The following is a 15,982-nucleotide window of genomic DNA, read 5'->3' on the forward strand; positions in this document are numbered from 1 at the left end:
CGGTCGCCACGGTCACAGAACCGAGAAGGATGGGAATGAAAATAAAGAAACTATAAATCGCAGTTGTCAAATTCAAGACAAAACCAGCCCGACATATTATTTTGTGTAGCTGGCCAAAAATGTGTGTCAACTTGCTGTTTGTCCCTGAAATTAATTTCTGTAGTCTTCAATGAAAGTGATGAGATAATTATTAAGATGTTATATACAGGCATAGACATCATCACTATTGACGTCACTTCATCATTCTTTGCGCGACGCCTTATCAGAGCGGGCCGAGCTTCATTTAGTAATAGCCGAAGACGGCACGCGCTCATGTCAGATTTAAGCTTGGATTTACTTACGATTGGATTTAACTACGAAAGTTGTACTGCATTCAAACACGAAGGATTATTTAAAGAGTGATTTGTTTGAGGATTCAAGGTGAATATTATATTTTTCGTACCATGCATGCATGATTGAAGCATTTATTCGCAGGAATTTTCTTCTTTGTTTACACATGGAGGCGGCTAATTTTCGTAAATGACTGGCCTCATAGTTTACTTTTAAGCAAGAATCGATACTTTTACGTTCATATCTATAAAGAATTCAGGGATTTAAGCATTTAGTCACAAGAATTTTCGCCAGAAAAGCTCTGTTTACATATTGCGGCCGCGAGCCTCATTCGCTAACAGAGCAGCATTGTACTTCGTCGATATATGTAAAATAAACGCCAACTGCACGGTTTCTTTGCTTTTAACCAAGAGTCGAGACTGTTTTACGTCCATATCTATGAAGAATTTGGGGATTTAAGCATTTATTCACAATAATTTTCACCAGAAAAGCTCTGTTTACATATTGCGGCCGCTAGCCTCATTCGCTTACAGAGCAGCATTGTACTTCGTCAACATACTGTACATAAAATAAACGCTAACTGCACGGTTTCTTTGCTTTTAACCAAGAAACGAGACTGTTTTACGTCCATATCTATGAAGATTGCAGGGATTTAAGCATTTTTTCATAAAAATTTTCGCCAGACAAGCTCTGTTTACGTCAGGCGGCTGCTAGCCTCATTCACTAACAGTATATAGTGGTATAATGAAATATTGAAAAAATGCAGCAAATTAAAAATTAAGTTGCTATTTCGGTCAAAAACTCACAGTGCCTTGCAAAAGTATTCGGCCCCCTTGAACCTTGCAACCTTTCGGCACATTTCAGGCTTCAAACATAAAGATATAAAATTTTAATTTTTTGTCAAGAATCAACAACAAGTAGGACACAGTCGTGAAGTGGAACAACATTTATTGGATAATTTAAACTTTTTTAACAAATAAAAAACTGAAAAGTGGGGCGTGCAATATTATTCGGCCCCCTTGCGTTAATACTTTGTAGTGCCACCTTTTGCTCCAATTACAGCTGCAAGTCGCTTGGGGTATGCTTCTATCAGTTTTGCACATCGAGAGACTGACATTCTTGCCCATTCTTCCTTGCAAAACAGCTCGAGCTCAGTGAGGTTGGATGGAGAGTGTTTGTGAACAGCAGTCTTCAGCTCTTTCCACAGATTCTCGATTGGATTCAGGTCTGGACTTTGACTTGGCCATTCTAACACCTGGATACGTTTATTTTTGAACCATTCCATTGTAGATTTGGCTTTATGTTTTGGATCATTGTCCTGTTGCAAGATAAATCTCCGTCCCAGTCTCAGGTCTTGTGCAGATACCAACAGGTTTTCTTCCAGAATGTTCCTGTATTTGGCTGCATCCATCTTCCCGTCAATTTTAACCATCTTCCCTGTCCCTGCTGAAGAAAAGCAGGCCCAAACCATGATGCTGCCACCACCATGTTTGACAGTGGGGATGGTGTGTTCAGGGTGATGAGCTGTGTTGCTTTTACGCCAAACATATCGTTTTGCATTGTGGCCAAAAAGTTCAATTTTGGTTTCATCTGACCAGAGGACCTTCTTCCACATGTTTGGTGTGTCTCCCAGGTGGCTTGTGGCAAACTTTAAACGAGACTTTTTATGGATATCTTTGAGGAATGGCTTTCTTCTTGCCACTCTTCCATAAAGGCCAGATTTGTGCAGTGTACGACTGATTGTTGTCCTATGGACAGACTCTCCCACCTCAGCTGTAGATCTCTGCAGTTCATCCAGAGTGATCATGGGCCTCTTGGCTGCATCTCTGATCAGTTTTCTCCTTGTTTGCAAAGAATGTTTGGAAGGACGGCCGGGTCTTGGTAGATTTGCAGTGGTCTGATGCGCCTTCCATTTCAATATGATGGCTTGCACAGTGCTCCTTGAGACGTTTAAAGCTTGGGAAATCTTTTTGTATCCAAATCCGGCTTTAAACTTCTCCACAACAGTATCTCGGACCTGCCTGGTGTGTTCCTTGGTTTTCATAATGCTCTCTGCACTTTAAACAGAACCCTGAGACTATCACAGAGCAGGTGCATTTATACGGAGACTTGATTACACACAGGTGGATTCTATTTATCATCATCGGTCATTTAGGACAACATTGGATCATTTAGAGATCCTCACTGAACTTCTGGAGTGAGTTTGCTGCACTGAAAGTAAAGGGGCCGAATAATATTGCACGCCCCACTTTTCAGTTTTTTATTAGTTAAAAAAGTTTAAATTATCCAATAAATGTTGTTCCACTTCACGATTGTGTCCCACTTGTTGTTGATTCTTGACAAAAAAAATTAAATTTCATATCTTTATGTTTGAAGCCTGAAATGTGGCGAAAGTTTGCAAGATTCAAGGGGGCCGAATATTTTTGCAAGGCACTGTATATGATATGTTAAATATGCTATTGATCCTGAAAATATGGGTGATAATCTCTGCATTTGGTGATTTTTGTGCATCTAGTGTAAAATCTAAAATTTTTATAGAAATGTGGAAATTCATATATGGCTAAGGTAGGTGCCTGTTTTGGTTTCAGGTCGGTAGCAGTTTTGGTTTTGTAGATATTTGAATTTGAAGTTTTAAATAGGCCCCCTACGAATCGGCCCCGTTTCCCGTGTCATGTCAATAGGTTATGAAGTCTATGATACAGGGAGTCCGCGGGTTACGAACGAGTTACGTTCCTACGCTAGCGACGTAAACCGAATTTTCGTGTCAGTCGGAAGAGAGAATACCGGTAGCTGTGCTCTGGTTTGCCCCACATAAGGCTCTAAGTTGTTTCAGCTAATATACTGTATGTTTGTGTATGCATTTGTAATTAAGTTTACAGCTACAGTTTGTGGAGGTACGTGTGAGCGATTTGCTATCAGAATTGCAAAAACGTTAGCATTTGTAGCATTTACGCTAGCGGACTTTTGTGAAGCAAATTAGGCTAATCTACAAAATTTACAGATTGATCAGACTAGATGGACGTTTGAACACCAATTGTTTTGTGTCAAGTGTTTTATTGTTATTGTACATGTGTGTTGCAGCTTTACAATTTGTCAAAAGTGAAGTAAAAAGCTTTAATTGCTGTCTGTCAAGCTGAACAACTTCACGTTCAGTGAAGACAGAACAAGACATGTTAATAAAGTCGAGTAAAAAATACAATTGTTACCGTTTGTGTGACTAAAAAAAGACTCGAGACAAAATGGCAGACGAGACTCCAAAGTCGAAATCGACTAAGACGAGTATGTCGTAACCCGGGGACTACCTGTATTTGCTTCAATCAATTACAGCTCGCAATGAATGGATGCTTTGCCTTGAAGAAACTGATAGGATGATAAGATCGGCACCAACTGGCCTGCTCAAGACAAGGACAGTTTTGTTACGTTGGAATATTTTGACACACACGTATTACTTCCAACTACATGCATCCACAAAGCTACACAAGTTCACTGGGTGTCACCCTTGCCTTGTTCCCCAATTCCCTTTAAAGTAGACCACTTCTCTTGAAGCTAGGTACGTTCCAAATAAAAAGAAAGGGAACGGAAGGGTTAGGTTAAGAACAATTATGGGGACTGTATTTTGTAGTCTAGTATTGGATAAGTATTGTACAATGGCATTGTATAACAAGTTCTTCAAAAAGTTGAGTGCCTTCTCTCCTTATCTTGACGTTTTAATGGTCCTTCGAGCCGGATTTGAACGGGTGACCTAAGGATCTATAGTTGTCAGTATTTGAAAGACCAAGGAATACAGAAATCAAAGAATATTTACTAGTTTTTCTTTTAACATTGAAAATAAACTAGGGCTGTCAAAATTATCGCGTTAACGGGTGGTAATTAATTTTTAAAATTAATCACGTTAAAATATTTGACGAAATTAACGCACATACTCCGCTCAAACAGATTAAAATGACAGCACAGTGCAATGTCCGTTTGTTACTTGCATTTTTGGGAGTTTTGTCGCCCTCTGCTGGCGCTTGGCTGCGACTGATTTTATGGGCTTCAGCACCCATGAGCATGGTGTAATTATTGACATCAACAATGGCGGGCTACTAGTTTATTTTTTGATTGTTTTAATAAAATTTGTAAAATTTTCAAAAACATTAAGAGGGGTTTTAATACAAAATTTCTATAACTTGTACTAACATTTATCTTTTAAGAACTACAAGACTTTCTATCCATGGATCGCTGTAACAGAATGTTAATAATGTTAATGCCATCTTGTTGATTTATTGTTATAATAAACAAATACAGTACTTATGTACCGTATGTTGAATGTATATATCCACCTTGTGTCTTATCTTTTCATTCCAACAATTTACAGACAAATATGGCATATTTTATAGATAGTTTGAATTGCGATTAATTACGATTATTAATTTTTAAGCTGTAATTAACTCTATTAAAATTTTAATCGTTTGACAGCCCTTAAATTAACTAAAATATTTACAATTTTTAAAATTAGAAAACCAAAAATTAAATGTCTATTTTTTCCCCTAAAAAAAAAAAAAAATAATAATAATGTTAAAGGAAAAAATGTATTTAAAAAATGGAACTAAATTAATGACTAAAAAATAAAATTAAATACATGCTCAAAAGAATAGAAAAAATGCTAATCAATGAATTGATTAAACGTATCAGTCTTAGTTTCGAATAATTGCAGTCAAAACGTCAGTGGCGACCAATGAGTTAAACATTTTTCACAGTAATGTGAACTTTGACCTCAGCGGTGGGATAACATACGTCACTGTTCTTCTGTTGCTCAACACTGGGAAACCACGAGAAGATTTGGAAGAGAATTTCCCGCGCGCGTATCATCTGACTTTATGGCCGAGCGTCGGATGCCGATGACGCTTCTTTCCTATCCAGATACAAATCTCGCTTCTCGTGCCTTTGGCAGCCAAACTGTGACCACCGTCTCCTGTACTCTGGACTGAACGAGATGTCGATAAAAAAATAAAAATAAAAAACTTTACCACCTTAGGGAAAAAAGGGAGGAAAATATGAAAGGCAGGAACAGCATGGGCCAAACCCACAACCAACATGCAGAGTATTGGCATTCAAAGCACACAATGTAACTTCAATTCATATTACTAGCAGAGATTTAATGACACCTAATGAAAAGATCCTGGCAGGGTGGACTATGACGCTAGAAAAACACTAATATGGAGCGCCTCTGTTTACCTTTTTATTAACAAGAATCTAGTTTTGGATAATACGTCAATTGTGGATACCAGTAAAAGTATTCATCGCACCTCCCCGTCTAATTAGATTGGACACCTCCGTGAAGTTGGCCCCCCATCAGATGCAAATTTATATAAAAATGTCAATTGTTTGTGCTACGTTTGTGCATAGACTTCATATAATATTGATGGTACACATTTCCCAGACACTGCGCCACGCCTTGGAGGGGGCCGTTGTCCCACACTCCGCTTCAGTCAGTCGCACTTATTCTCACACACATGTAGCAATCCAACGCCGGATTTAGGTTGAAAAAGTACAAAAGTTTTACAGCATACAAACAGGAAGGATCGTCTCAGGAGTGATTTGTTCGAGGATTTGAGGTAATTATTATATTTTTCATACCATGTATGCATTTTGAAACGTGGAAAAAAAGGGGAGAATTTCCGTCATAATTCGCAATATTTAGGTAAAATACATGCGAACGCCTGTTTTTTTTTTTGCTTTTAACCAAGAATCGAGACTGTTTTACGTTCATATCTATAAAGAATTCAGGGATTTAAGCATTTATTCACAAGAATTTTCTATGGCGGCCGCCTCATTGAGTAACAGACTAGCATTGTACTTCGACATATTTATGTAAAATAAATGCTGCTTTTTTTTTTTTTTTTTTTTTGGGCTTTTAACAAGAATCGAGACTGTTTTACGGCCATATTTATACAGAATTCAGGGAATTAACAGAAGAATTATCCTAAACGACACCTAGGCACACCCTTCGTCTGGCCCACTGTACCGCACACTTCAAAAAGACTGAACGTTTAGCCAACAACTGTCGCTTCTCAGGGACATTCCGATGTGCTCGTTGTTTTGCCGACCCTGGATCCAGAATTGCCTCTCTGTTGGGGACCTATTTGCTGTTTGCCTTGCGGTTTGATCGCTGTCGACCTGAATAAATTGTCAACTTGTGTTTCGAAGCCTTTTTCCAGCTTTCAAAACTGAGTCAGAACAAGGGGTTATGATTAAGGTGGACGCTCGGAGTTTGGCCTTTTGGCCGGGTTGTCGGTGTTTCGACGGCCTCATAAAAACAGGAAGGATTGCCTCAGGAGTGATTTGTTCGAGGATTCAAGGTAAATATTATATTTTTCGTACCATGCATGCATTTTGAAACATTGTCAAAAAAAATCAGTGGGAGAATGGGAACCGTTACGGCCATGTCTATAAAGAATTCAGTGATTGAAGCATTTATTTGCAAGAATTTTCTTCTTTGTTTACACATGTAGGCGGCTTAAAGACGAGCCGTACATTCACCATATTTACATAAAATACATGCTACCTGCACGGTTTGTTTAGCTTTTAATTAAGAATCGAGACTATTTTACATCCTTATCTATGAAGAATTCGGGGATTTTAAGCAATTATTCACAATAATTTTTGCCAGAAAAGCTCCTTTTATGATCGGTGGCCGCTAGCCTCATTCGCTAACGTAGTAGCATTGTACTTAGACAATAGACGTCAAATAAACACTAACTGCACGGTTTCTTTGCTTTTAACCAAGAATCGAGACTGTTTTACGTCCATATCTATGACGAATTCGGGGATTTAAGCATTTATTCACAAGAATTTTTGGCAGAAAAGCTCATTTTACCCCAGGCGGCTGCTAGCCTCATTCGTGAACATAGTAGCATTGTACTTAGACAATATACGTAAAATAAAAGCTAACTGCACGGTTTCTTTTCCTTTCAATAAAAAATCGAGATTGTTTTATGTCCATATGTATAAAGAATTCTGGGATTTAAGCATTTATTCACAAGAATTTTCGCCAGAAAAGCTGTTTATGCCAGGTGGCCGCTAGCCTCATTCGCTAACGTAGTAGCATCGTACTTAGACAATATACGTAAAATAAACACTAACTGCACGGTTTCTTTGCTTAACAAGAATCGTGACAGTTTTACGTCCATATCTATGAAGAATTTGGGGATTTAAGCATTCATTCACAAGAATTTTCACCAGAAAAGCTGTTTACGCCAGGCGGCTGTTAGCCTCATTCGCTAATAGTATTTAGTGTATAATGATAATAAAGTAGGGCTGTCAAACGATTAAAATTTTTAATCGAGTTAATCACAGCTCAGAAATTAATCGTAATTAATCACAATTCAAACCATGTATAAAATATGCCACATTTTTCTGTAAATTATTGTTGGAATGGAAAGATACAAGACGGATATATACAGTCAACATACTGTACATATGTACTGTATTTGTTAATTATAACAAATCAACAAGATGGCATTAACATTAACATTCTGTTAAAGCGATCCATGGATAGAAAGACTTGTAGTTCTTAAAAGATAAATGTTAGTACAAGTTATAGAAATTTTATATTAAAACCCCTCTTAATGTTTTCGTTTTCATAAAATTTGTAAAATTTTCAATCAAAAAATAAACTAGTAGCTTGCCATTGTTGATGTCATTAATAATTATGGCGCTGAAACCCATAAAATCAGTCGCACCCAAGCGCCAGCAGAGGGCGGCAAATTAACAAAAAACACAGGTAACAAGTGGAAATAACACTTTTCTGTCATTTTAATCTGTTTGAGCGGGGCATGTGCGTTAAATGCGTCAAATATTTTAACATGATTAATTAAAAAAATGAACGCCCGTTAACGCGATAAATTTGACAGCCCTATAATAAAGGGATATTCTATTTTATAATAAATTGCGATTGTATATAGAATTTATTAATAATCTATTTACACAATATTTATAAATGATTATGCATGTTTTCTTCAAGTATTAAGTTTCTGATGTTACATTGAGTGATATATTAGCTGTTGAAAACAGAAAAGTTGCAATTTTGGTCAAAAACTTGATATGTTATATATTGCTATTGATCCTGAAAATATATGTGATTATCTCTGCATTTGGTGTTTTTTGTGTATCTGGGAATTTTATAGCCATTTTAAGTTTTCTTATACTTATATAAAAAATAATCGGGATTTTATAAGGGAACGGCTTTGAATTTTTTGATGCCGATGCTCATGGAGACTCATAGATGGCTAAATTAGGCGCCTGTTTTGGTTTTAGGTCGGTAGTAGCTTTGGTTTTGAAAATATTTGAAGTTTTTGAAAATAGGCCCCCTACGAATCGGCCCAGTTTCCTGTGTCATGTCAATAGGTTATGAAGTCTATGGCCGGATGACACTTAATGACACCTGTCATAAGCATTCAGTAAGCAGCTTGTGTCCGAAAATTACGGTAGTTGAATTTTTATGGCGCTTTAAATACAGCCCGGCTTTATCCCAGGGGGTCTGACTGCAAGCGTGAGAGCTAACGTTGCTAGCCACCTCTGGAAATTGAGCAAAGCATTAAGACTACCACAGGCAGTGTTGCTGTAGTTGTCGTGGACACCGGCGAAATCATTCCTGTGGGCTTGGCCGCCTCATCTGACAAGATGCAGAAACATCAGGAATTAGGATGGCGCTCGGGACCCGGCTGGACCTGGCTTGTAGTCGTTTTCATCGCATTGACCTGGTAAGCGTAGCCAGGTCCAGAAAAGCCATCCATCAAACGAAAGCTTGGATCCTTATTGGAGGCGCCCGGCCAAGGGGGCTGCCAGCACATGGATCCAATCAGCTCACCGTGGAAGGCTTTTTTTACGGCCTCGTCTTTACAGGCGCGACCAGCTCCACAACATTAATAAGCATGTGCGTACACAGGAAGCTCAACAAAGCAGTCCTCTACTGTTGACAGCAAACGAACAACCGGAGGATTGTGGGCTAAAAACTGGCCAACACGATAACTTGGCTACACTTAGTTTCCATACATTTAAAAAAGTCGACTGTTTTCAGTTTCTCAATCGATCAAAAAGATGTTTTGATCAAGGGAAAACCATCCTACCGCCGAAGCGTAAGCTATAACTCCTGACAAAAGAAGAAGATATACTGTATGTCAAACACGGATCGCGCCTGGCAGAACCAATAAAGGTCTGTAAAAATGATCCTGTTTTATGACGTGTCAACGCCACGGTTACGCTTTAGGGAAATATCATATTTGGGGTTGAGGTAATGACTCCCTGATGCTAAGGTGACCTTCGCTGGCTGTCATGCTTGCAATAATGAGCACATGGTTAAGGTTAGGAGATGATCGAGTCTTGACTGGCAGGAGGACATGTGAAGCTTGCGGTTGGAAACGAAGGGGGAGGAAGCGACTCGCCGTCTCCTGCCACGACGTTTGGCTTCGTTGCGGAACACTGGTGTGACGATATATCGGAATGGTGATGTATCGTGATACTACGTATGCCAAAAGATTATATATCGATTCTCGGCAGGGGCATATCACTAGTTTTAAAAAGGTTTCAATGGATGAAAAAAAAATTGATAAAAGGAACCAGCAGATTATTACTATACTATACTTTAGTACAGGGGTCTGCAACCCAAAATGTTGAAAGAGCCATATTGTACCCAAAAATAGAATACATGCTTAAATCCCTGAATTCTTCATAGATATGGATGTAAAACAGTCTCGATTCTTTATTAAAAGCAAAAAAACTGAAGGTAGCATTTATTTTACGGAAATGTAGCGAACTATGACGCTAGTCTGTAAGGAAATTAACAGCCACCATATGTAAACAAATAGCTTTTTACGTTGAAAATTCTTGTGAATAAATGCTTAAATCCCTGAATTCTTTATAGATATGGACGCAAAACAGTATCAATTCTTGGTTAAAAGCAAAAAAAAAAAAAAAAACGGGCAGTTAGCAGTTAGCATTTTTTTTAAAGTAAATATGTCGAATGTGCTGCTAGTCTTTAAGACACTGTGGCGCCGCATTATCACCACAAGAGCTTTTTCCGCTGAAAATTCCTGTGAATAAATGCTTAAATCCCTGAATTCTTTATACATATGGACGTAAAACAGTGTCGATTTTTTGTTAGAAGCAAAAAAAATGTGCAGGTAGCATTTATTTTACGGAAATATTGCCAACTATGAGGCTAGTCTGTAAGGAAATTGGCAGCCACTATATGTGAATAAAGAGCTTTTCCGTTGAAAATTCTTGTGAATAAATGGTTAAATCCCTGAATTCTTTATTGATATGGACATAAAAGAGTCTCGATTCTTGGTTAAAAGCAAAATAACCGGGCAATTTGCATATACTTTACGTAAATATGTCGAAGAATGATGCTAATTCGTAGAAGTTAATTCCACACATTGATTTTTTTCACAACGTTTAAAAATGCATGCATGGTACGAAAAATTAAATAATTACCTTGAATCCAAGGGCGTAGGTTTGCATAGGGATGGTAGGAACATAACACTAGCAACTTTTCAGGATGCTGAAATTGTCCCCACCAACATAACGACTTCAGTTTTAATTTAGATTGTCCTCCCAAATGATGTAATGATAGTGCCAATCCACGCCTCCCCCAAACAAAAGTTTGGTTGGCTGATGAATTGAAGCCCCCCGTCCCGCCACAAAGACACACACAGCCCCACCAGATTCATGTCGACAACATGCCGCCTCTTCCGCCCCTTTCGGAGAGAAGGTATATTAGAAGTGTTTTATTGGCCAGCAGCAGCCACTGTAGGTAATGTAAAAACACATCAATGTTTTGGAAGTGGGGGAAACACCATCAATTTTGCTACTGAAAATCCGACCTGCATCAGAGTTAGCATAATATTAAACTTGCTAACCTGCAAAACTACTGCAGTAAAACGAGCCTCCACAAGGAACAACAAAGTCAAGCTAGCCATCCCTTATTTGGATCATTGTTTGCATTACGGTAATATTGTCCCTACCAATGTTGAGACCAAACCTACGCCCTAGCTTGAATCCTCAAACAAATCCCTTCTGAGACTATCATTCCTGTTTGCATGCGGTACAGCTTTCGTACTTTTTTAATTCCTAAATCAGGCATTGGTTCACTGCATGTGTTGACTTGCGACTGACTGCGAATAACTGAAGCCGACTGTAGGGCAGCCCCCAACTTAAAGGCATTGCGCAGTAAAGGTGGAATCTGACCTGTCAATCATTATGAAGTCCATGCATTAGCATTCATCAATGCTAAAGGCAGTGTCATGTCATAATTATGATGGTCTTATGACAGTCTTATGGTGCAACTGTCAAATAAAAAGTTACCAAATACCATAACTAGCAATGAAACAACCGGAACAGTAACTGAAGAAATAATTAGCACAGAACTTGTATTTTGATTGTTTTTACATCTGTAGCGCTGCATTGCATGCTAGGAGGCATGTTGGATGACATCATCATGGCCTCCCCTCTGCCTGGGCTGCCGGATGCGGGAGTGGGGGGAGGTCAGGGCTCGGATCTCGCATCGCCCCATGGCGGTGACTCGGCCTTCTCCTGCTTCCGCCTTTCCCTCTCTTCTCTACCTGGGTATCCGTCCTTTGCTCCATCGCATAGGGTCGGTTGCCAACGGGCTTACACTCACAAGGGATTCGCACGATTACTGGTTCCTAGATCACAGAGATGATTTATGTACACGCCACCCTCCCAATCACTGAGCTTATAGACTCCCCCCACCCCCCTCCCCTTCTTTCCTTGGTCAGCAGGCCCCCCACATGGTGTCAACCGGAAATACATCTAGCTGACGATAGCTCCAACATATTCATAGTTAGTGTAGGCGTTCAATGTAATTCTTGTTGTATTTCTTTTCTCCTGTTCCCCCATAACCCCTTCCTGTTTGCTGCTTTGTCATAATAAACGAGAAACGAGGTATGTTAAATTTCAAAATGGGAGTATGTCATACTCTCAATGTGAAACATTAAAACTTCAGACCATCCGGACACTTAAATCCTTGACTCCGGTAAGGAGTTTTATTGTTCTGTTGTTGTTGGCGTCAGCTGCGGCAGACAGTAGGCGTGTTGCTTTGCACATGTTTTGAAATAAATGATAAAAAACCTGGGGAAAAAAACAGTGTTGACAGCAGACGTTGACTGTCTATCTCATGGGAGCACTGATGGCCAAATGAAGCTTTTCAGCCAATTGGTTCAAAGTTTCATGCTGGTTCATTTGGTCTTATGACAGTCTTATAAAGCCTCTAAAATAAAGCGTTACCGGTTAATATCTTTTTGTGTAAATATTGAAGGATTTTGACCTTTTAGCCAGATTGCCGGAATCATGTCAGCCGAGCCGCCGGATTGGTGCTGGCGCAGCCCCAACGACCCGGGCCGTCACAACCCCGACAACCCGGCCGAAAGGCCAAACTCTGCGTGTCCACCTTAGTCTTAACCCCTTGTATTGACTCCATTTTGAAATCTGGAAAAAGACTTCGAAACACAAGTTGACAATTTATTCAAATAAAGTGTTACTCGTTAATATCTTTTGGTGTAAATATCCCATAATACAGTGAGGGCGGCTGTGGCTTATCGATGAACAAATGCCGTTTTGTGTCAAATTTGGTAGGTGGCGGCTTGTAGTCTGAAAATTACGGTACTAAAGAACAGAAAAAGGTAGAATCAAACTTTTTTTCCCCCCTGCTGAAGAAGAGTATTCTTTCATTGGGTCGATTTGGCATATGTACTGTATATAAATGGCTGGCAGTGAGGGGTTGGCTGTTTTGAGCTGGCAGTCAACTAAGCTCATTGACATTCCTTTTCATAAAGTCTCTGTCAAGCAGAAATAAATATTCGACTTATGACACATCACAGGGCATTTTGAATGATTTGTGCCCATATATGTCCATATAACGCCCGTGAGTTACTCCACAGCTTTTCTAAGCAGCTTTCCGACACAATTGGCACCTGTTTCCAATCTTCATGCCACAGGGCGAAACAGCTACTGGCCATCTCCCATGAAGCCAGTTGAGCTCCATCCACCTTCTCGTCTACCTCTTGGCAAGAAATGTGAAATTAGCTTCTTTCCCAGAGTATCAAACTATTCCTTTACACACACAAGCGAATAAGCGCAATCTTCTAGAATTGCTATGATTTTAGAAGGAAAAGCGTCCCATCTGGATGCAGCCAATGCCAATCCATTGTGGCTGTGCTGGAGCAACAGTTTTGCATATAAAAGGCTGCTGTGGGCATCATTAGCGGAGAAACTGCTCAATGTTGGAAAGCCGTGCAGTAAAAACAAAACAAAGGGAATTTATACACCTCCATCTGTTACTGTTGCACACCAGCCCCTGAGACTTTGGAAACTATTGGACGACACGCATGCGAGTAATCAGACCGGGCGGACGACCACAAGCGACTGGTGCTCCTCGGTAGAATTTGGACGGAGAGGTTAGACCGGGATAGGAAAACCGCACTGGAAAACCGACTTGGAATTGCATCTGGTTCCCATATTCGCAGTGTGTCACAATTAGCCAGCACAAAACGACAATACGGTATTGTGCGAGTTGGAAGGAGCCGCTATGGAAACTTCTAATGAGATTTGTTGTGTCTTTACATGCCAACATGTTACAGATTATCCTTCCAGTTCCCAGCAGGGAATGAGGGTGGCATTTCGGGAGTTATTTGACTAGCTTGAAGACGAGAGCAGGTGCATTTAACTCATTCACTGTTAGCCCAGGTACATGTATGATATGATTGTGTTGTCATTGCAGATTTGTAATTCATCACAGAAAACCAATTGGATCCAGTCATCTAGCGAGACAGATTTGACACTGTTTGACACGGAGAATGGAAGTCTAAGTGTCCGGTTGGTCTGAACAGTTTTAATGTTTCACATTTTGAGCATGACATACTCCCAATGTGATCATTCAACATACCTCGTTTATTATGACAAAGTAGCGAACAGGAAGGGGTCATGGGGGAAAAGAAAAAAAGAAAAGAAATACAAACAAGAAATACATTGAATGCCTATTCTAACTTTGAATATGTTGGTGCTATCGTCAGCTAGATGTATTTCCGGTTGACTCTATGTTGGGGGAGTCTATAAGACAAGTGATTGGGAGGGGTGGAGTGTACACAAATCAGCTCAGTGATCTAGGAACCAGTAATCGTATGAATCCCTTGTGAGTGTAAGCCTGTCGGCAACCGACCCTACGCCGCCCCATCACCAATCCCCTATCCGAGTGCGCTCAATTGCATCCAGCCGTGCGAGAGCCCCACCAAACAAGTGACAGCCACACAGACAAGTGGACACCTGGCGTCACTCTAGGGCCACGGCCCCCACCCAGCCAGCACGGGGAGGGGGGCGGTCAGGGTGGAGCAAGTGCAGCCCACTCCTCCTCCCGCAGCCCAGCAAAGGGGCCATGGTCACCCCCCCGATCTCCAGGGTGGTCCCCTGGGCCACCCGCACCCCCATTAAACAGCCTTCAGGGATGCGAAGAGGGGACGCACCACCAACCCCACAATCTGGAACCTTATTAGAATCAGATATGCCTGCAGTCTGAATGCAGCCTTAGACCGTGTTCAGACTGGCAGCCAAAATCTTGATTTTTAGCCAATCCAGATTGAATTGGTTGGCTGTTTTGTTGTCTGAACAGTCACATCGCACAGAAATCTGATTTTTGTGAGACTGACTGAAACAACATACCAGATATAGTTTCATATCACATTCGGACAAGATGCTTCTCAGCCCAGATGGGATTTCACTGTCTGTGACATCACTCTATGCTGACTCCTTTGTTTGCCGCAGCAACCTGTCAGGTGTGTCAATAATGTGAACAGGCCTAGGTCTGATTTAGACACTAGAAATAGTGTGAACAGTCAGCCCTGAAAATCAGATTTGAGGAGGAATCCGACTGTGATTACAGATGGCCCACATCAAGGACTCCATCGATATCACTGTGCATCCTCACCAATAGGCGTACATGGAAAACCGCTCCACAGATCACACTGTCTCATCGGTGGTCCACATAACCCTCACCCATTTGGAGGACAGGAACTCATACGTCCGCCTGCTATTCCTGGACTTTTCCTCAGCCTTCAACACCATCAGGCCACAGACCCTGGTGCAGAAGCTCTCCTCACTTGGACTGAGTCCCACTTTGGGGAACTGGGTCCTTGACTTCAAGACTAACAGACTGTCAAGAACCACAACCATCACCCTCAGCACTGGCTCACCTCAGGGCTGTGTGTTGAGCCCCCTCCTGTTCGCTTTACTAACGTACGACTGCTCGGCGAGACACCCGAGATGTCATGTCGTCAAGTTTGTGGACGACACAGCAGTAGTGCGACACATCACTAACAACAATGAGTACAAATACAGAGAGGAGGGAGAACACTAGTGGAGTGGTGCAGAACTAACAACCTCTGCATCAACATGCAGAGATCAAGGAGATGGCGATGGACTTCAGGAGGGACAGACGCCCTCCCTCTCCCCTGTACATCAGAGCGTCTGTGGAAGTGGTCTCCAGCTACAAGAACCTGGGTGTGCACATATCTACCAACACTGCCCATCTGGTCAGGAAGGCGAACCAGCGCCTCTACTTCTTTAAGGAAGCTGGACTCAGGACCTCCGTCCTCATGAG

The 15,982-nt window shown here is 40.8% G+C and overlaps 1 protein-coding gene across 1 annotated transcript in view; it reads right to left on the bottom strand.

Moving 5' to 3' along the window:
* Nucleotides 1–15,982, bottom strand: part of LOC130927928 (collagen alpha-1(XXV) chain) — a 198,349-nt gene that overhangs the window by 93,566 nt on the left and 88,801 nt on the right. The gene's annotated exons all lie outside the window — the stretch shown is intronic.

The sequence above is a fragment of the Corythoichthys intestinalis genome, chromosome 13 (assembly GCF_030265065.1).
Source record: "Corythoichthys intestinalis isolate RoL2023-P3 chromosome 13, ASM3026506v1, whole genome shotgun sequence".
Taxonomy (NCBI): domain Eukaryota; kingdom Metazoa; phylum Chordata; class Actinopteri; order Syngnathiformes; family Syngnathidae; genus Corythoichthys; species Corythoichthys intestinalis.